The sequence below is a fragment of the Lampris incognitus genome, chromosome 7, assembly GCF_029633865.1.
Source record: "Lampris incognitus isolate fLamInc1 chromosome 7, fLamInc1.hap2, whole genome shotgun sequence".
In the NCBI taxonomy this organism is placed as follows: domain Eukaryota; kingdom Metazoa; phylum Chordata; class Actinopteri; order Lampriformes; family Lampridae; genus Lampris; species Lampris incognitus.
In genome coordinates, this window is record NC_079217.1 from 6,988,119 (window position 1) to 7,010,929 (window position 22,811).

Sequence of the window (22,811 nt, forward strand, 5' to 3'; positions counted from 1 at the left end):
AAATGACTAAGAGCTTATTGTGTTCTCAATGTTGGGGGGGTGTAATTGAATTGGCTTCTGGTCGACTTTTTTGTTTAGTGTCTCTGGTTTGCCTCGTATACGTCCTTGAGTCCGAGCTTTGTGTATCCGACCCCTCTGAGCAACCCTCCTCCTCGACTGTACCAATGGGTTAATGAGCAAACCTTAACTCCGTTTAATCCATTAACCTGAGAGTTCAGCCCCCAGCAGATTGGTTGGCTGAACTCCGACACTGATCCCATTTTCTGTGTGCGAATCCCTCCTTGTTCTCTGGCTCATAACTTGCTCTTATGATAGGATTAACCACAATAACTCTGATCTGCACTCTACTGTTGCTGCTGCTGTTCTGCAGTAACTCTGATCTGCAATCTGGCTTCAAATTCAGCGTGTCGTGTCTCATCTCCCCAATGGCTCCCATAAGTGATAATCACCTTATTCAAGTTACACAGTTCGCTGTTTCTCAAAGCTCAATACAAATTATGGCAAAACAATTACCAATAACTCAGTGTGTGCACTTTTCTTGTTTTTCCACCAGGCTCAGATGCCTTCATCAATAATACGACACGTCGCTGGCAAGCTTTGTCAGTTATTGTGTTGGTATGTGCACAGTGCGCTGCAGTCAATATTGGATGATGCCAAAAGAATGGCTCAAATTGAAAGCCACTCAACATTGTCTCGACAGGTTGGGTTCTATGTGGCATAATGTATGTTCCAATTAGTCGGTTAAGTATTTTTGGAAATGAGCATAAATGCATTTACTTCACTCCAAAATACTTCAGATATCAGATCGTTTCCCAGATGGCACTGTGCCACCTGCAGGTGATTTTTCATACACAGCCGCTATGCAAGCTTATTGTCGAGCTTCTTCCCACCCAGCAATCAAGTCAGCGTGGAATAATTGACCTTGACAGAAACGAAAATCCTTTCACTCCGCTCTGCCACATTCTCCTGGTGCAACAGGACATTAAAAAGCTGCCCCATCGCTGTCTGTCTTACTGCGCCCAGAGCAATCAACAATCTGTTTACTGTTAAGACCCTGCACCCCCATTTTCTGTGGTTGGAGACAACATTATATATATATATAAAAAAAAGACCATCTAGCTTAGATTTATATAACTAATATGCACAGAAAACAAAATGGGTGTGGAGGTAATTACTTGTAGATATCCAACAGACTGCAACTAACCACTTTTGACCTCATTCATACGAATAAGCCTGAAGCTTTTTTTTCCTTCTTCCACAGGCTTGAATAAAGGATTTTTCTCAGAGGGAGCTCTTAGAATGGGACTTTTCAAGGTGTTTTCAAAAGATTTATACACTAAGCCCTGTATGTGAAGAGTGCATACCATCCCGAACGTTTTATCTGCAAGACAGCTGAAATGTGCTGCATGTCCATCTTACAAAAGATTTTAAGCTTGGCTGGCCTTGATTTCACCGATAGTGAAATACTCATATTTTTCACTTTATTCTGGCATTTACCTCCCTAATGCTTAGAGACTAATTTGCGTCGCAGAAAAAACAAAACAAACAAAAAAAAGGATGGAGAGCCGGGCCATAAAGTGTTTATTTCCATCTCGTGGTTCAACTTTGAGACGGAGACGTGAAAGCTGACGAGGAGAGGAAGAAAGCTTTTAACACATAACGGTGCTGCTGATCGCATAAATACGGCTACAGAAACACGGGTTGGATAATGCCGCCCAGAGAGGCATTACTGAAATGAATAATTTGCCTTCATTTTTCAAGATGTGGGCAGAAGCGTCTTTTGGGTAATGGAATCAGCTAGCTACCTTCAGCTGTCAGTTCACCATGGTGTGCAACTTGGGGGGGAAAACATCCATCCCCTCCATCCATTATCCCCACCGCTTATCCTGCTCCCAGGGTCGCGGGGATGCTGGAGCCTATCCCAGCAGTCACTGGGCGGCAGGCGGGGAGACACCCCGGACAGGCCGCCGGGCCATCACACAGGGCCCACATGCAGCACGGCCCTGTACAAACAAAATACAAACCCATTTTCTGTTTTTGTTGACCTGTGTTGCAATCTTTGACTCTGTAGTGTCCGATGGGTTTGTAAAATGTTCTATTTCACCGCTTGTTTGGTATATGTGTGTTTTATTTTCAATGTTTTTATTTCTATAGAGTAAAAGAGAGAGAGAGAAACAAACAACAAACTCATACCTAGGAGCAATTTTAGTACGGCTGAGTCACCTGACCTACAGTCTTTGGACTGTGGGAGGAAACCCACACAGAACATGCAAACTCCACACAGAGGACGACCCCCCAAAGGTTGGACTACCCCGGGGCTCGAACCCACAACCTTCTTGCTGTGAGGCGAACGCCCTAACCACCGTGCCAGGAAGGAAAAAAAAAAATCGCCGGACTGATAGCCAATCAGAATTAACCGCAGCGCTGACGTCACTTGTGGAAAGAACCAATCGCGTTAGACTTGTTACTTGCGTAAGCCCCCCCCAGGGAGAACTGCGTTGAGATGCGGCCTGTGCATGCGACACAAAAGTTATGTTTTGACCATGTAGCGTTTTCACACCGGAAAACTGACAAAATGAAGTACACTTCACAATGACAACGTGAGTGTTAAATCTGATTGGGCCGTTGGTGGACACTGCTGTCCCGGCATGCAACACGCCTTACAAACGGGAGAAGGCGGATTACTTTTGGCGGGAGGGGAAATGGCGGACGGCGACGAGACCCAAGGCCCAGCAACAAGCCAAAACTCAACGGTCTTTCAACCGTCGTTTCAGCTGTCTCAACGAAGAACGGTAGAAATACTAATTAATGAAAACTAATGAACATTTTGGTGGCTGTCTTTGTTTGAAATTGGCTGACGTTCTCGCTTTCCGCAGTTCTGTTGGCGCACGCGATATACGTCATTTCCTGTTAAGGTGAAACGGTTGGTACGTTCATCTCTGTCCTCTTGTCAAAATAGTAAATTGTGAAGCTCAGTGTGTAGTGCATATTACATAGTGTTAGTATGGATTTGGGACATAGTCCAGGTGTAGTTTGTTATTTCTCAGAGTCAGGCAACCAACCAGGGCAGTGAATCGTTATTGCTTAAAAAAAAAAAACTAAACCAAACAAATTCAGTGAAAACAGCCTCATCCAAAGGGAGAAAGTGAGGTGCAAATAATTTCTGAAACATAGATTTCAAATGTGCTATGTAAATAAGTTCACTAGTGTGTTTCACAGTTGCATGGGAACTGTTGGTCAAGTAAAAATATAGGACTTTCAAGATATTTGGAATATTTGGGCATTTCTTTTTTTAATTCCTGATGTGGTAGGAACTAATGATATGGCTTGTACTAGAACTCAGTGGAGTTAGATGCTGATGTCTCAAAAGCAGAGAACAATCCTGTTTTTATTGCCAATCATAAAAGTCTCAATATCTGCTTTTCCAAAGTTGCCTTGTGCTTCTTTTTGTCCGAATTATGTATTCAAAGCCGCAGTCCTGTGGACTGTAGTTTGAGTTTAATGTGTGATAATACTTGAAACTGTAATGATGTACGTCAATTTTAAACCCCAGTGATACCAAAGGATACCACATAGACCCCATAAGGCAGTGTTTCTCAACCCAGTCCTCAAGGAAACCCTATCCTGCAGATTTTCATTGTAACCCTGCATAGGTAGCCCTGCTTGTACTTACTCGACCAATCATCTCGCAGCACTTCATTATGCAAGGTGTGCAACATCTGACAAAATTCATTGCTGATTGGTTGAATAACTACAAACAGGTACCTATTCAGGGTTGCAAAGAAAATATGCAGGATAGGGGTTCCTTGAGGACTGGGTTGAGAAACACTGCCATAAGGAATGACCAGTTCTTCTGTCGGATCAGCATTTTCCCCACTTGAGAACAGAAAACATGGCAGAAATTTAATTTCAGCCGTTAATGTTTTAGTATCTGTCTGCAAAGGACTTTGTACAAGTTTGGTCTGGCATATCCGAGCCACAGCTTTACCAAACTTTAGCCAAACTATTCCCTGTCTACCCATGTCTTCCACACTGGAAGACTGTGGTAAAAATATGAAAAAGCATTCACTGTACTTTTTTTTTCCTTGGAAGGTTCAACTTGTCAGTAACCACTAAAATGATCAACTGCAAAAGCTACAAAAAGGATATTGGTAGATTAATTACTGTTTTTAATATGAATGCAATAAAAAGTATACATGTAAAGGACTTTTTTTTTTACATGTAGATGTTAGGATTATAGCTTTAAAGACCCCATGAAATGGAAAAAAAAAGTTTTTTGAGATGCTTATTGATCTTTTTTGTCCTTAACCGTAGAAGTACGGAGGAGTCCAAAGGAGTTGAATCAAGTGCAACTGGACTTGGTATATATCCGTGAAGATGTTTCGCCTCTCATCCAGGAGGCTTCCTCCGTTCGTGCCTTTCTGACTAGACCAAGCTAGTCAGAAAGCACTTGATTCAACTGCTTTGGATAACCATGACCTGGATGAATGAGAACATTCACAGACAAGTACAGAGGAGATGTCACGGGACGTTTCGTACTGTTATTTTTGGCTGCCTTTTCCTCAAATACTGTGTAATCAGTTGTTACTGGTGTGCATTTGGTTAGCAGCCTCCACATAGTGTTATATCTAACATCTTGTTTGCACATTCAGTTTACCTCTTCCAATATTCATTTTTTCAAAGGGAAGTGTCATGAACCGAAGCAGGGTTTTATTTTTAGTCATTCATTTCATTCACTCATTCTGCCATTCTAGTCATTTAATGTCTTTTTCATTCTGTACAGTTAACAGAAACGTGTGCAGTTTGGGAGAAATTAGGAAAAGATTGTGTTGAAATGCTTATTGATCAAAAAAGAGTATTTGTGAATTCATAAAGATAAATTCCAGCAAAAATTGGTAAGAGAACATTTTAGTCAGGACGACTTTAGTCAAAGAAACTGTTATTCCCATCTGCAGTAGTTATATTTGGCGGTATGGCTCTGTTCTGGGAACTCCCTGCCCTTCCACGCGCATACGTGGAAAGCTTAAGGCAGGGAAAGCAGCAGCAAACACCCCCCCCCCTCCCACAGGGTACAGAACAGAGCAGACATCAATGACAGCAGTAATGACATTGATTAAGTCAGACAGCATGGAAAGGAGGAGCTGGGGTAGAGGTGGGTTACAAAGCAGCTTGCAGAAGAAGTAGGAAGAGTAGGCAGGCTAAAGCAGCTTAAATAAGGCGCCCTGTATGAGATTTGCCAATTTGATGCATAGAAGGGAATCAGCTGAGCCATCACCTGATGTGGGCTGGCTTTGAGATTCAGATTCAGACAACTTTATTTGTCTCAGAAGCAGAGCCTGACTTCGTTGCCTGCCTGAACTAATACTATGCTCAATTTCAGTCAGGATCACTACAGTAGTTATATTTGGCGATATGGCTCTGTTCTCGGACCTCTGTCCTTCCACTTACATACATGGAAAGTCTAACGAAGGGAGAGCACACCCCCCTGCCTTTCCATGGGCATACATAGAAAGCCCAAGACAGGGAGAGTAGCGACAAAGGCCCCCCAAAACGACCATACCAGGCAAACCTCCTCGGATTCTGGAGTTCATGTTGGAAAGTGATGACTGGATGCTGGTCAAGGCTGACAAGATGGGGTTATCCTTCGGGTCCGCGGAGTTGGCTGCTGGGGCAGGGACTCGTGCTCTTTTGGACGGCAGAGCGGCAGCTGGAATTGGGACTGCAGCAGAGTTGCGGAAGCAGCATTTCCCTTTTTTGGCAGTTTTCCTGGGGACAAAGGAGTTGGAAAGATCTGCAGGTGGGGGGGTTGATACGAATGTTTTCCAAGAACAATGCAAAAAGATCCAACTGGATCCATAATATTGTTTGATAACAAGGTTTCCTGTGATAACAGAGCCTGGGCACTGGCCAATCACCAATGCTGGGAGTATTTGAATTTTTACTTGCCAGACGAGCGCTTCGGCAAATGGAAACGGCGTTCTCTGCTCAAGTGGCTTCCTTTGCTTCAGATTGCTGATGCTGTAAATCCTTGATGAAGTCAACATGCCATGGATCGTCGTCACGGACAGGGATCGGCATGGCAAGCAGCAGGGTAAATTGAAGTGCGTACACCGATAGCCCGGTCGTTCTCATGTGGGAGAGTTTGCAAAGCGTCTTGCGGAAGAAGCAGGGAGAGTAGGCAGGCTAAAGCAGCTTAAATAAGGCGCCCTGTACGAGATTTGCCAATTGGATGCATAGAAGGGAATCAGCTGAGCCATCAGCTGTTGTGGGCTGGCTTTGAGATCAGCTGATGTAGCTGGGATTGTGGGCTGAGCTTTACTTTGTGGCCTGCCTGAACTAACGCTGTGCTCAATTTCACAAAACTGGATATGGCTTGCTGGTCTGCATCAGCCCAAACACACGATTGAGCATAATTACTGAAACCCTTAGAAACGTGTGGACCTATTTTAGTTAACACTGGCTTCCTTTGGTTCACAAGGGGGTTTTGCTCCATCTATCTGAATAGAAGACTACCCTTTCTCTACTATGTTGACGGATGGAAGCGTTAGGCTGCATGTATATTGACTCCAACAACATAAGGTCACATACCAGATGTGATAAAGACAGAAAACAAGATACATTTCAAATAAAATAATTTGTAACAAAGAACCTGCTTAAAACAGCATGAATGTGTGAATGTTTCCTACATGCAGGCCTTATTTGCCAGCTCAGTTCATATCGGTGATGCCCCCCCCCCATTCACTTTGAGCCTGATCCGTCTTCAGTGACATGTGGAATAGGTCCATGGTGAGGAACAAATGGACCGGGCGTCCATGGTGGCTAATTCTAATTCAAGGAATTGAGTAAAGAGTGTTAAGGATGTTAGGCGTTAAAGAGTCGTCTCTTTCACAGGATTATCTGCAAGGGAGGAAAGTGAGTGTTCAGACGGAGCCGACTGGCACAGCAAGATCAGCCTTCAGCCAAGTAGAACACTTCTTTAGGCATGCAAAACATGCAGACTTAAGTCACATAATCCTTTCCAATATCAGTTAGGGTGTCGATATACTGACGGGACAGGGATAGGATGCGTTGGGTTTGCAGGCGTACTTTTTTTTCGGCTCGCTGTATATCGCAGGGGTTTCTGACATGTGGCTATTATTAACTGCTGCAGGGACATGAAAGGTAGTTCCGCTGACTTTGTGATGACAAGACATATTTAAACTGTTAGGGAACACCAGCTCTTCCAATGTCACATCGGAAGGAGGCTTCCACCCAGCATCTTTTCATTACACCCCTGACATAACGGGCCGGAGTTATTTGTCCAAAGCCTGCAGATATTTAGGCGGACACACGAAGCTAAAGCTCGAGTGCATCCACAAAGCTAAATTTGTGTCCAATACATATTTTATGTGTATAGAAAGTCCCTTTTTTTTCCTTTTTTTTTTTTTAATGAGACTAACTGCAGGTCATAAATGGGGGATGCTGGGATGTTTCTTTCACGGGCATGTGTAAGTGAAGCTCTGTCAGCATGAATAGGCAAGGCAGTCCAAGTCCAGCTAACCATGACAGCTTGAGAGAGCAGCGAAGTCTGTGGCTTTTCAGAATCAGCGGAGCTTGTACAAACGTTGGGTTTACACGGCACAGACCAATGTTGTGTCTCAAAAAAAAAAAACATCATGCTGCCAAGCTTATTAAATCCAGTAACTATAAAAAGGATGTGCCAGTCATAATGAACGATCAGATTGCCTTTCAAAGTCCAATCTGGTTCTCATCTTGTTCTGTCGGGTTTATGCAAATCGCCAAACTTCTTACCGGAGGGGTTGATCCTATAAGACTGCTGAAACCGACAAAGGCTGCTTTCAGTATGCCTAAACATTAGTCTACATATGTCAGAAGCTGTGCAACAATTTATTTATTTATTTATTTATTAATTTAACACATATTTAACAGCCATTAGTCTGTGTTCAGACGACAGGTGACACGTCTGCTGAAGACATATCCTCTCTGTTTTTTTTCCCTCCACATAGCTCTGATGTGTTCAAAACAGTTTAGCAAGTTGCTAAATATCTAATTTGTCAATTGATATGCAGGTTATCGATGCATTTATTGTTTGAGTCACCGTTCTTGATTGTTCTTTTTGTTTTTATTGTGATGGTCCAATTGCGGAACATTTCACTAAACCAGGAATCCACTGTCAATAATTATGAGCATCGCTTCCAGCTTTAGTGGTTTTAGTTTTAGAACTATGAAGACTCAGAATTTGGTGTGGCATTTCAGAGCGGTAGGTAAGAAGTGAAAGACCTGTATCTGACTGGATATTGCCAGGCCATGTGTTGCCCATGTCGTCCAAAAGTTCAGCGTTTCTCAACTTTTTACAGGTCGCCCCCACCAATCCACTTACACACACACACCGACAATCCTGAATCGCCTGGTCTTTTCACTCACTCTCTTAGAAGACGAGTCGAGGGGGTGCCCGGGTAGCGTGGTGGTCTATCCCGTTGCCTACCAACATGGGGATCGCAGGTTCGAATCCCCGTGTTACCTCCGCCTTGGTCGGGCGTCCCTACAGACACAATTGGCTGTGTCTGCAGGTGGGAAGCTGGATGTGGGTGTGTGTCCTGGTTGCTGCACTAGCGCCTCCTCTGGTTGGTCTCTGCACCTGTTCAGGGGGGAGGGAGAACTGGGGGGAATAGCGTGATCCCCCCATGCCCCTAGGCCCTGCGCTATGTCCCCCTGGCCAGCCTCCTCACTGTCAGGTGAAAAGAAGCAGCTGGCAACTCCACATGTGTAGGGGGGAGGCATGTGGTAGTCTGCAGCCCTTCCTGGATCAGCAGAGGTGGGGGAGCAGGGACCGGGACAGCTCGGAAGAGTGGGGTAATTGGCCAAGTACAATTGGGGAGAAAAAGGGGAAACCCCCCCCAAGAAAAACCCAAACAAACAAGAAGACAAGTCGAGTCTGGCAACAGGTTGTGCTGTATATCCATTCATTCATTCATTCATTCATTCATCTTCAGCCGCTTCTCCGGGGTCGGGTCACAGTGGCAGCAAGCTAAGTAGGACACTCCAGATGTCCCTCTCCCCAGTAATGCCCTCCAGCTCCTCCTGGGGGATCCTAAGGTGTTCCCAGGCCAGATTGGACATGTAGTCCCTCCAGCAAGTTCTGGGTCTACCCCGGGGTCTCCTCCCAGCTGGACGTGCCCGGTAAACCTCCAAAGGAAGGCGCCCAAGGGGCATCATAATCAGATGCCCGAACCACCTCAACTGGCTACTTTTGACGCGAAGGAGCAGCGGCTCTATGCCGAGCTCCCTCCGGATGTCCGAGCTCCTCACCCTATCGCTAAGGCTGAGCCCAGACAACCTACAGAGGAAACTCATATCAGCCGTTTGTATCCGCCATCTCCCCCTTTCAGTCACTAACCAAAGCTCGTGACCATAGGTGAGGGTTGGAACGAAGATTGACTGGTAAATTGAGAGCTTTGCCTTCGGCTCAGCTCTCTCTTCACCACAACGGTCTGGTACAACATGCTGAATAGCCCGTTGCAATTCTGATATTACTGGCAAGCAGCGCAAGCAACTGTAGAATACCAAGTAAACGACAGTAAGCAATGCTAGTTACTGTTAGATACAGTTATGCAGCGATGCACAATGCACAGTAGTGTTACAGCGTCCCAGTATATTTTATTTATTTCTCTTTTTCTTGTTGAAGAATTAGAGGTTTCAGTTGGTGAATATGATTTATGGATCACTTCTGTGTTAAATTTAAATGTTCTATGTCACCGTTTCATCTAAGTCAAGAAAGAAAATGCTGTTCGGTATTGGAAGGCGCTGTTTTTTGTGCTTGAAATACGACACAATGACATTTTAACCAGGAGGACCCGTAGGCACAATGTCTTTAGCAGGTTATGGATTTCTATTGCGTGTCACATGGTACAATGCAGAGGGCCCCCCTGATGACCCAGTACAGTTAAAAAAATGAAATGTGAAATGCCTTCAACCTGCCCCTGTTTCCAACTGCCTGTACCTTTTGATAAGCTATCTTTCATATCTCACTTAACGACATCTGTCTGATAACTTTTAAATGCTGAATGGGTGGAGGCCAACTTGAGATGGGCTATTCGACAATTAAAATAACTAGCTAGAGTCGTACAGCACAGCTGTGGAAAGGATGATAAGAGCGTATATTTCTCTTTTTATTGTGTGCTTGGAATCAATAGTGTAGAGGGGTTTTCTGGGGAAGTGGAAGTCAAGCAAGTGACTCCTGCAATTGCCTCAGTATTGTGTAGTATTGAAAACAGACATCATAATAGTGTGTCATTTCCATTGTGTGTGCCAACAAAGGGTTATACTGTAGGTACAAAAAAAATTGGCGAAGAAGTGATGTTGGGCCAGTTAGAACTTGTTTATCATAGCTGTAATGGAGAAATTGGAAATAACTCTGATATGGAGGGGTCTGTGGCTACTTAGACCTTCAATACAATCAATACAGCATACAAGACCTTAAAGTCAAAGTACCCATTTATGCCTTCACACAGTTGTTTACCTCTGCATTAATAAGTAACATTAACCCTGTTTTGATAAGGGGATGAGTACATTAGCACATTACTGAGAGAGAGAGAGAGAGAGAGAGAGAGAGAGAGAGAGAGAGAGAGAGAGAGAGAGAGAGAGAGAGTGATGCTACAGATATAAAAGCCATAGTGCACCCTGGAAGCCAGATGATGCTGTGTTACAGCAAAACCTTTCCTCCTTGTGTACCATCTCTCATACCTCCTGATTATTTATGTGGTGCCAGTAAATGTGCTGAGTGTGGCTAAGTGTATAAATAGGAGTGTGGTCATCATCAGAAGTTTCAGCTCACATGGGGGGGAAACGGGGATGGGGGAAAGAGCTGATTACCAGAGCATCAGATCATGAGTGTGAGAGGCTCTCCTCCCTGACTCATCAAGAACCCGGGGAAACTCAAAGCTCTCAAATGCTCATGGCCTGCATGTTGGAGACTCATGAGCAGCCTTCCTGACCTCTGGGCTCTAGAACACAACTTTGTGTTATGCTTATTGCGTAATTATTTATATCAGATGACTAAGTGCGTTATTCAATTCCCGTGTTACCCTCGGCCCAATGACTTTTATGTATGTAGGTTAAAACAACTTGCGAGAACAACTTTTTTTTTTCATTATAAATATCTACAGAGCAATTATTAGAGCATACATCATTTGATGTGATTCTCACGGGCAACTTTTATCATTGCTCAGTGTTGTTATGGTCACTCAATAAACCAAGCCAGGCGTAGATGCTCAGCATTTATCCTACCATGAAAAGCGTGAAATAACAACCACAGTAAAGACAGTAGGGATGGTAATATGTGAAATTCATTCCTGCTCTTAGGCTTTCACACCTCGCCTTACTCCAATACCCCTCATTCAGTCCGCGTTCTCTGCAGTGCAGCCCAGTGTAAAATGCACTTACATGGCCTTGGGCTGCTGGGTTTCTCAGGAGCTCTCTCATCTATGGAGGTCACGTTGGCCACCCTGGAGGTACTGATAATGGTCAATGTGCCAACTGTGAAGGCATGCTAAGAGAACCATATGTTGTCTGCTTGATCACAGACATTTGAGGCAGTGCAACAGGCGCTTTAATGAAATCATGATTGACTGCCGTTATTTATTTATTTATCTATTTTGAACCAGCCACGTTAGGGAAATTAAATACATAGTATGAAAGGATGGGAGGGTGCAGTAATGTAATGGTAAATTAAAAGGTGGGTAAACTGTGATCCTTAGCCAACTATCAATATGGTCAGTTTCAGAAAAGCATTGATGTATGCATTTTCCCTATGAATGGCACTATTCTCCATAACTTACATCAGTTTGATGCTATAGTTTCCTGTGATGTATAATTTATGTCATCACATGCTTCTCACTTCTCATGTAATTATATGATCAAATGTCGTTGTGGGTTAGCTTATGTCAGTAAACCATCGAGTTCACTAAAACAGAGAATAAGTGAACAAAAGAGCTCCATAAAGAGAAATGATAGAGGTTACCCAATAGCAGTCTATTTCAATGACTTCAAACATGACGTGTCATCATTCAGGTTCCAGGGCATTGAAAAGGTGACTCTATCAGAGAGAGAGGTGGGAACATTGATGAAATTCTTGATTGAAGAGAAGTACATTTAATATTTAATTTGCAAACTTTATACCTCCAAAGGGTGGAATGATGAGCTTTCATGGCATGTCGTACTCTAAGGAGCTTTGGGATCAAATAGGCCTATTTATGGTGCACTCCAGATACAAGTATTCCATATGATTGCACAACTTTGATTGACTTATGAAAGCTGCAAGGGTGAAGTTTTCTGTCATTAGATGTGCAACTTTTGTAAATGTTCTTGTAAATAGATGGAAGTATGTGTCATGGTGTCTCACTTGTTCCTGTTTTTCTTTTCTTTTTCTTATGTGTAGACTTATAATGTATTGCCAGCTAGTACCACAGACGCGATTTTGTACTCAGGACCTTAGCTGAAAAATACATTGAAGGACAGAAAGAATTGCACTGCATACTTATTGATTTGCACTGTGTATTTATTGAACTGGAGAAGACATATGACAGAGTACCAAGAGAGGAGTTGTGGTATTGCCTGAGAGCGAAGGGAGTGCCAGAAAATTACAGCAGCATTATTCAGGATGTACAGGGGACTGTAACACCGTAGTTAAATGTGCAGTGTGAACAACAAGTGAGTTTGAGATAAAGGTAAGACTGCATCAAAGATCGGCGTTGAACCCGTTCTTGTTTGTGGTACTGATAGACAGCCTCACAGAACATCTTAAGAAAGAGCCACCGTGGAGCATGATGTTTGCTGATGACATCATGCTAGCCAACAAGGACAAGGAAAGTTTTGAGAGAGATCTTGAAGATTGGAGAGAAGCACTTGAGATTAGAGGACTAAAGATCAGCAGAACAAAGACTGAGTACCTGTGTTTAAATAAGCACATAGCAAGTCCAGGATTGACCTTAGGAGGAAAAGGTGTCCCACAAGTTAACGAGTTCAAGTACTTAGGATTGACAATACGGACAGAAAGCGGTGGTAAGGACGAAGTCAAGAAAAGGGACACCATCTGGGTGGAATTCATGGAGAAAGGTAGCTGGAGTACTTTGTGGCAAAATAATGCCGTTGAGGGTAAAGGGCAAAGTATACAAATCAGTGATTAGGCCTGCCATGCTCTATGGTATGGAAGCAGTGACAACAACAGAGAGGCTATTATCTACATTAGCGGTAGCAGCGACGAACATGCAGCGTTGGTCCTTGGGAGTGTCTAGAAAAGACCGGAAGAGAACTGAACAAGCGAGAGCTATGTTCAAGATCAGAGGAATGGCTGAGAAGTTGAGACAAGATTGAGATGGTTTGGACATATACAGAGAGGAGGCATAGACTATATAGGAAAGAAGGTAAGAGGAAAACCAAGGAAAAGATGGAGAGACCAGATAGAGGAGGACATGAGGAGGGTTGGACTGCGGGAAAGGGATGTGTCAGACAGAAAGCTATGGAGGGCAAAAATCTGCTGTGGCGACCCCTGAGAAACAGGGAACAAGGCGAAAGAAGAAGAAGGATACTTATAATGTGACAGATTGTACACAGGCCACTGTCAATTATCGAGAGACACTCCCACCCGGGAATAATTGTCCCACACCTGTGCACACAGAATGTGCGGAACATTATCTATTCAAGATCGTTGCTATAAGAATTCTTTAAAATACCCCTGGCGAAGGTGCAGAGGGACCGACCGAAACGTTCGTATGATCAATAAATTGTGATGCGGAACAAGAGCAGTGTGCAGTATCTTCCTCTCTCAAGACTAAAGTGATGCTTTCCAACATGCCTGCATCTGAGATAGCTGGATGTGCAAATATCTCCTTTGAAAAAATTGTGAAATAGAGCTTACCCTCCTTCCCCCATCTCAGTCTGACATCAGTGTTTTTGAAGTAAATGAACTGGTCACATCAACGGAGCTGGTGTCACACCGATGTGACGTGGGAGGAGTTGCAAGTCTTTCAGCGGGGAAAAAGAAGTGCAAATGAATGCTCTTCTAAAAATATATGTATATATATATATATATTTTTCTTCTTCTTTCTTTACCACTGCATCACCAGGCGGGAGATATAAGGGGAAACATAAGCACAACGCTGACAGCTGCAGTGTTATCATCTAATGAATACCAGGGAGAACATACGGTCTGGAGAGCATTCGATACTCTTTCAACCACACCCCTGAACGCTTCTTCCAGAGATGCTTGTGCATTGTTCTAGTAAAGCTGTGACACTGGAATACAGAAAGACCTGTCATGAAGACGTGAAGGACCGTAATGACATTTAAGGTGTCAAAGAAAATTAGAATAGATCTTGTGATTTTTTTCAGTGGCGTTGAACATTTTTTTGATGCAAGCCCATCACATGAACCTGCAGATAACAAATCCCGCTCTTCCCACGGCATGTTTAGATGGGGTGAAGGACAAGTCTGTGTGTGTGCCCGTGTTTGTATCTTTACGACAGGGGGTATTGGGGGAGCTGGGGATAGCACAGTCTGTGTACAAAGGCAGAAATACGTATGCTGTTAACCCTTGCACCGCTGAGGAAATCAGTCGGTCCCTTAACTGTTTGACGCTCCAGTGCACATGAACAGAGAACGGACATGCCAGTGAAGTGCAGCACACATGCATGAAATTGTTTGTCACGTCACTGTCTTAAGGTCAGCTGGATGCCGGCTATTAGAGGTTACAAAACGAAATGGGAACAGTTAAGCTGTATTACCATGTGATAACATTCCCAGTGGTTATAGAGAGATTTCTTGCAAAAAAAAAGAAAGAAAATATTTTGGATAAGAATAATGTGTGGAGTAACGTGCAGAGTAGGGTGTAACGATAACAATATATTGTTTAAGAGTGGACATACTAGCAGTACACCCACGTGCCGTAGTCCCATTGCAAAGGATGCAACGCAGGCTAATGTTGGGCTAAAACTCCTTGCTTGACAGAAAACAAAATCGAGCAAGGTTCGCTTTTTCGTGATTTCCCTTGAAGAAAAAAGATTCCGATGCATCTGACGAATACTAAAATCTAGTCGGACTACAGACTTTTTTTTTGGACAACTGCCTCATTCCCCCCTTCTAAAAGCACCCTAATAATTGCTAGGTTGATATATTCCATACAAACGGAGCTTTGAAAATGGAAAGCTGCAGATATCTGGTGAAATTGTACGACTCGTCTTTACTCTAACCATGCAGTACATATCGTAAAGAAACAAAAACCAAAAATATAAGGCGATGTTGTTGTTGTTTTTTCAGCCCTGTGATCAGGAGAACTCTTTTAGCAACGGCAGATGGTTCTGAGTGAGCCCGATGCTAAAATATGAAAGCTATAATCTGGACTTTTTGCATGTGTGGATGCTGTGCACTACCCTGCGAGGCTTGTGTTAATGTGGAAGTCTTTGGTGGAGGCCTATCTTGTTTACACCGTGTGTGTGTGTGGGGAGGGGGGTTTGGGTTACTTAATATATGCCTTGGTGGAACACACCTTGCATTGCTGTGGCAGGTGCTGATAAAAAAAAAAAAGACCTGTTGAGAGCCTAATCTAGACGGCTGCTTTGGCAATTAAATTTGACAGACGAGAATCTGAGCTATTCCTCTGTTGTCGCCACACCAGGAAAAAAAAAAAAAACATTATGGGAAATGTTCCCTTCTAGTTCATCTTACCAAACCATCAATTAGCAATGATGGCTGCTAGGATCCGTCGAGCTCATTTGCTTGGGACAGGCAGAGAAAATTGTTTTCAGCTTGGGTTCCTCTGAGCTCGAGTGTATAAACGAAATGTTATGCAAATGAAAAGGTAAACGGGTGTTTAGACAGACACCATTCCGGTGAGACAACCAGTTATTATTAAGACCAAAGCTGACCAAATCTCCACCTGTACAAATGTTTTAACATGCCTTGTCTTCTCCCAGCCGCATCAGTCATTTCTTTTCAGAAGTCTAGAGTTGGGGGTGTCCAGGTGGCGTAGCGGTCAATTCCGTTGCCTTGCGAACACGGGGATCGCAGGTTCGAATCCCCGTGTTACCTCCAGTTTGGTCAGACGTCCCTACAGACACAATTGGCCGTGTCTGCGGGTGGGAAGCCGGATGTGGGTATGTGTCCTGGTTACCACATCAGCGCCCCCTCTAGTCATTCGGGGCGCCTGTTCAGGAGGGAGGGGGAACTGGGGGGAATAGCGTGATCCTCCCACGCGCTATGTCCACCTGGCAAAACTCCCCACTGTCAGGTGAAAGGAAGCGACTGGCGATTCCACGTGTCAGAGGAGGCATGTGGTAGTCTGCAGCCCTCGCCAGATCGGCAGACGGGGTGGAGCAGTGACCGGGATGGCTCGGAAGAGTGGGATAATTGGCCAAGTACAATTGGGGACAAAAAGGGGAAAAGCCACACAAAAAAAAAAAAGAGGAGAAAAAAAAAGTCTAGACTCAAAATTACTGTAATTTCCAGGCATAAGAATTTTATATGGGGATCGATTTGTATTGACAACAGTGTTTTTGCACGGGCAAGAATAACAGGACATCATATACAGAGGAAAGCACCCGCGAAATACATATGAAGGTAGAAAATCACTTAACTAACCAAAAAAAAATCAAATTTCAAAAGAGGTATGCATTACTTGCATTACAATTTCATACTCACCGTCATTTCACCACAGCAGTGACATGATTATGACATTAAACTGAAGCACATGATGGACTGCTGATGGAATTCATCGTATTTGTTGTGCGTCTGCTCATGAAATTGTGTTTTAAAGGGCAACGTCATCCATATTCTGCAACACAGAACCGTTTCCGATAGCGTTATTTCTCCAGACGAACGTAGATTATTTAAAATCAATCCCCTTGCGCATTTATTCAATAATGTGGCCGTAATGAAAAACGGATACTGACATGTTTGACCTTTATCTTTGACCTTTATAGGTTTATATTCATCAAGCCAAGTACGGAAGGTCCGTTGTTAACCTGGTTGTGGATTTTCGTGCAAGATTGTGCCATGAAGTAGTCAAATACTGCACAGAAAATAGTAACAGAAAGTCACTGTATATCAATTAACGGAGGGGGCGGAATTCAATTGAAGACTTGAATAAATAAGTGTTCCGTTTGAATTCCTGTGCGTTTAAATTTGATCTTGAAGAGAGGCTGGCCTGTGAAACGACTGTTCTACGGCAACACAAATATCCAGCCATGCTGTATTGAGTCGGGGATAGAATTAAAGATTGAACCATAAATTGGACCTTTTTATGATTCTGACACTATTACAGCTGGTGCCATATGCAGCCAATGTTATTTGTGCCTGCACATTAAGGTGTGACCGTTTATTTCTCTCTGCAGGCGGCTCTGACGCTCTCAGCTGTGAGAGGCATCTAAGAGGACGCAACATTCTGGTGAGTTTCCCATTTTGAAATTAAAACCCTACGCGCATTTACATAATACAGCAACACACATAACACACTGCCTGGCTGCAGTGATGAAGGGGGTGTAATTGGGCATGGTGAAGATAGTAAAAGATACCCAGTCATGTCAAGATGAGAGAAGACCCATCTTACTCAAAGCAGTACAAACCGCTGCACACTGCAAAACTGAGAGGTGTATGTTTACAGCATGTTCAACGTACAGTGTATAATAACTGAACGAAACAGTTGGACCTTCTTTTTTTTTTACCCAATAATTATGTAAACAGAGACCCAAAAAGCATAATTGCCTCCCTCTTTATCATTTGTTTAAAAAAAAAAATCCAAACACAAAAACAAACCAGATCCATATAAACATTCCTATGCAGGGAGAGAGAGAGAGAGAGAGAGAGAGAGAGAGAGAGAGAGAGAGAGAGAGAGAGAGAGAGAGAGAGAGAAGGAGGGAGAAAGAGAGAGAGGGGGAGAGAGAGAGAAGGAGGGAGAAAGAGAACCAGATCCAGACAAAAATTTCTATGCAGAGAGAGAGAGAGAGAGAGAGAGAGAGAGAGAGAGAGAGAGAGAGAGAGAGAGAGAGAGAGAGAGAGAGAGAGAGAGAGAGATGGGGAAAGAGAGGGAGAGAGCGAGCGAGCGAGAGAGAGAGAACCAGATACAGACAAACATTTCTATGCAGGGAGAGAGAGAGAACCAGATCCATGCAAACATTTCTATGCAGGGAGAGAGAGAGAGACTCCTCTTAGTGACATTCCTCTTCCACTGCAACTATTCCACAGTGGTAGCTATCCTCTCACACAGGCGGGGTTGGGCTGGCGCCACGGCTGTTTGCCTCCCAGCCTGCGCAATGGGAGTCGGCACCATTATCAGAGCCACCGCTTCACCACCCTGCAGCAACCCCAGCATCTCCTGTTCCTGCAGATTTAATTTCTTATCTCAATAGGGAAAACAGGCTCTCTGATGAACAGCAGAAAACACCCTGGGCCGCTCTGAACATGGGTTCAGAATACATACAATAGATGGCTTGATAAACTTCTGAACACACGCACAGTGCTGATGTTCCTCTTAGGAATTTGCAGTTGGTAATAGATATGCTAAGGGAATTTGCTTTATGAATAACCATTCTGGGAAGAGAAGCCCCCCCACCACCCCCTTTCTTAAAGGGATATTTCACCGCTTATAATCGACGTCCATTGCTGAGGGCCGCTATCTCGTCTTTTAAAGCCATAACATCATCAGTCCAATTCATTTTGACAGAGATATCGACGTTCTCCTGCCAAGAGAGCTGTTCTACGTTGCCAGAATGTACCAGAATGCAGAATTGCAGATGAGTTTCTCAGAGGGGGAGATTAGAAAATTAACATCTTAGTCCAATCTGCCTTGTAATTTTTTTCCCTCCGTCATCCACTGACGTCAATGGGTGACAGAAGTAAGCCACTTGGCTATAGTGGGCCACAGCAATAGAGACAACATTGGCAAGTATTATGCACATCATGGAGATGCTGCCGCTATGATTAATACATGGAAATAAGGTGGAAAATGTCCTTTTAAATCCAGTGCTAGGTTACTTTCAAGAAATTATTCCTGCCATCATGTTCATATCAGACCCTTGAACTGGATATCAAGCTGATGAGTAATGTGTGGATCCTGTGTACTTTCCTCTCTGAGAGAGGCCAAATGGGCTTAATGTTATTGATTGCAGATAGCAGATAAGAGAGAGACAGTAATATCAGAGGAGGGATAAGGCAGCTCTTCAACTTCTGCTCACTGACAAACCATTTAGAAACTCGACCTTCCAACTTTTTAGGCATGTTTTCCAGTGGCTGAATGCCTTGTAGCCAGACATGTCTGGAGTATTGGACAATAGAGAATAGAGCTGAGGAATACAGATAATAAGCATGAATGATCGTCTTCATGAATTCTTTGGCGGCGTGAAATAGTGAACGTTTTTAACTATGAAGGGCACAGCGGGGAATGTTGTTTTCTTTAATGCTCGCTCACTCCTTCCTTTTTCATGTTTTAATGAAGCCTAGGCTTGCCCTACCGTTGAGTGTTTCTTTTAATATATATATATATATATATTAGTGTTTTCCTTTGCTTTTGCTAACAGCTTCATCAATGTCAAACAAAGCCTCTGGAAAAGTAATTGTGTGTCAACTTTTCCAGGTCCCAAAATAAAAGTCATTATGTGAACACAGAGAAGTTACATGACCTGATACACCTTGGCTAAATTAGTTTTCTGCCGAGCAGTGGCTGGTGAGATTGCATGATCAGGGGTCTACATTAATGTTTCCCACAATTATTCAGTATTCAACAATGATAGCCAGTGAGCCTGTAGTAAATCTGGTGTGTCTGCTGCAGTTACTTAACCGTGTTTAAGAAGGCTCAGCCTGTCAAGAATAATTCATTAAAATCATTAAAGCTTTAGCAGCCTTTCTGCTTTCTTGGGCTTTCCAAACCCTAAAAATAAAAGATGACAAGGAAGTTGTTAAGACAAGGTGTACTAAAAAAAGTGCTCTATTCCCCCATGTTTAAACAGCTTAAATTAAAATCGTTTTCAAGTTTTCACTTTTGCTCTTAGAATATCCTGTATTGAAGGTAGAGCCAGTAGGATTTTCCTAAAAATCAATGTATAGACTCGTACATAAATAATCCCTCTCAGTCCTCTCTTATGACTCACTAGACATGTGTGGCGGTGTCTGTATCTACACCCTGTCCTCTGCCATATTTTCTTATTTTGCGGTGTACCGGATATTTCTGGGCATTAACTGACATTTGGGCAGCGGGACTGTATAAAAATGTAGCAACTACATGCCAGGTCAAGATCGTTAGAACGCATCCAAGAGGAAACTACGACAATGGTGGACACAGCGGCAAAAAGATGAAAATATTGCAGGGCGTCCAGGTAGCAGTCTATTCCGTTGCCTACCAACACGGGGATCGGCGGTTTGAATCCCCGTGTTACCTCCGGCTTGGTCGGGTGTCCCTACAGACACAATTGGCTGTGTCTGCAGGTGGGAAGCCAGATGTGGGCTTGCCTTCTGGCCGCTGCACTAGCGCCTCCTGTGGTCGTCGGGGTGCCTGTTCAGGAGGGAGGGGGAACCGGGGGGAATAGTGTGATCCTCCCACATGCTACGACCCCTGGTGAAACTCCTCACTGTCAGGTGAAAGGAAGCGGCTGACAACTCCACACATATCGGAGGCATGTGGTAGTCTGCAGCCCTCCCCGGATCGGCAGATGGGGTGGAGCAGCGACCAGGGCGGCTCGGAAGAGTGGGGTAATTGGCCAAGTGAAATGGGAAAAACGCCCCCCCCCCCAAAAAAAAGAAGGAAAATGGCTACCTCCAAAGCAGAACACCTGGCCCACCTTCGGACTCTTTTTGAGCAGCTCAGCCAGCACTGGCTGATCATCAATCCAGCCAAGTGCCAGTTCGGGCTGACCACCATCGACTTCCTCGCACACCGAGTCACCAAAGACGGGGCGGTACTCCTCCCACAAAGGTGGACGCCATCGTGAACTTCCTGCGACCATTCACAGTCAAGTCTGTACAGGAGTTGCTTCGGCATGATGAACTTTTACCACCGCTTTATCTCCCGAGCCGCTCAACTCATGTGACCCCTGTATGAGGCCCTAAAAGGCAAGGCCACCAAACACACTGTTGACTGGTCCATGGAGAGGGATAAGGCATTTGTGGATGCTAAGACTGCTCTGGCTGACGCAACAATGCTGGCACACCTGTCCCCAAGGCTCCGATCACCATTACCACAGACGCTTCAGACTACGCAGCCAGGGCGGTGCACGAGCAGTGGGTGAACAGTGCATGACAGCCGGTTGCTTTCTTCAGCTGACAGTTAACGCCCCAGTGAACGGAAGTATAGCACCTTCGACCGGGAGCTCCTTGCTCTCTACCTCGCCGTTTGAAACTTATGTTCTCTGCTAGAGGCCCGCCAGTTCATGGCATTTGTGGAACATAAACCACTGATGCTTGCCATGGCCAAGGTGGCTGAGCTGTGGTCCACGCACCAGCAACGACAGCTCTCCTACATCTTGGAGTTCACCACGGACATACAGCATGTTGCTGGCAAAACCGACCTCGTCGCCAACTGCCTCTCCCGGGCCATTGCGGGGGCCGTCCACTGGGGTCTTGACTATGCCCGCATGGCAGCTGACCAGGCCGCCGACCCGGACGTGCAAACTTTCAGGACGACTGTCACAGGGCTGCAGTTAGAGGGCATGGCTTTTGACGACGCTGGCACTATGCTCCTGTGCGACATCTCCGTGGGTCGGCCCTGGCCCGTCATTCCAACTGGCTGGAGGTGACGTGTTTTTGATGGTGTCCATGGCCTCTCCCACTCTGGCAAAAAGCCGTCTCAAAGACATGGCGACCAAGTTCATCTGGCACGGAATCAAAAAAGATATGAGAGACTGGGCTGACACCTGCGTGGAGTGTCAGCGCTCTGAAGTGCATTGCCACACCAGAGCCCCCCTGGCACAGTTCCCAGTGCCCGAAAGGAGGTTCAACCCTGTAAACGTGGACTTAGTGGGCCCCCTGCCCCCTTCCCACGTTTTTACTTACCTCCTCACCATGGTGGACAGGACCACTCGATGGCCAGAAGCCGTCCCACTGTCATCGACGACATCCACCGACGTAGCCTGGGCGTTCATCGGGACCTGGATCACCCGGTTTGGCAACCCATCTGACCTCTCCTCAGAGCGGGGATCACAGTTTGCGTCTGAGCTCTGGAACGCAGTCGCAGAGAGCATAGGGGTCAAGCTCCACCGCACCACTGCCTACCACCTGCAGGGCAATGAGTTGTGCGAGTGGTTTCATCACTCTATGAAGGCCGCTCTTCGGGCCAGCCTCAAGGATAGCAGCTGGGTCGACAGGCTCCATTGGGTCATGCTGGGCCTCAGGACCGCCCCTAAGGAGGACCTCCAGTCCTCGTCCGCTGAACTAGTTTGCGGACAGCTGCTGCGGGGTCCCAGGGGAATTCATCCCCAACACCATGGCTCCCTGGTGTGCAGCCCATCAATGGGCCACACTCCTGGATAATGCCAGAGCTTTCGCACCAGTCCCCACTTAGCAACACAGCCTCCCACAGTCTCACATCCCCGCAAGTCTGCAGTCAGTAGTTAGCTGATTTAGATCATATCTCTCTGGCCGCACTCAGTTTGTCCAGCTTAAACATTTGAGATCACAATCCTTTCCTGTTACTACTGGTGTTCCCCAAGGCTCTGTATTGGGAGCCCTCCTATTTATTATTTACCTACTACCTCTTGGCCACATTTGGCCAACCTTCACTCTTCCGCCCACTTCCCTTTCTGACTGCTGACTAGAAATCAAATCCTGGTTTT

At 44.9% G+C, this 22,811-nt stretch overlaps 1 protein-coding gene across 1 annotated transcript in view; it reads left to right on the forward strand.

The window, feature by feature from the left end:
* lrfn1 (leucine rich repeat and fibronectin type III domain containing 1) overlaps positions 1 to 22,811 on the forward strand; it is a 156,065-nt gene that overhangs the window by 53,430 nt on the left and 79,824 nt on the right. Inside the window, exon 2 of the mRNA XM_056283617.1 lies at positions 17,385 to 17,437. The gene's annotated coding sequence lies outside the window, so the exon portion shown is untranslated. The remainder of the gene's footprint in view (positions 1 to 17,384; positions 17,438 to 22,811) is intronic.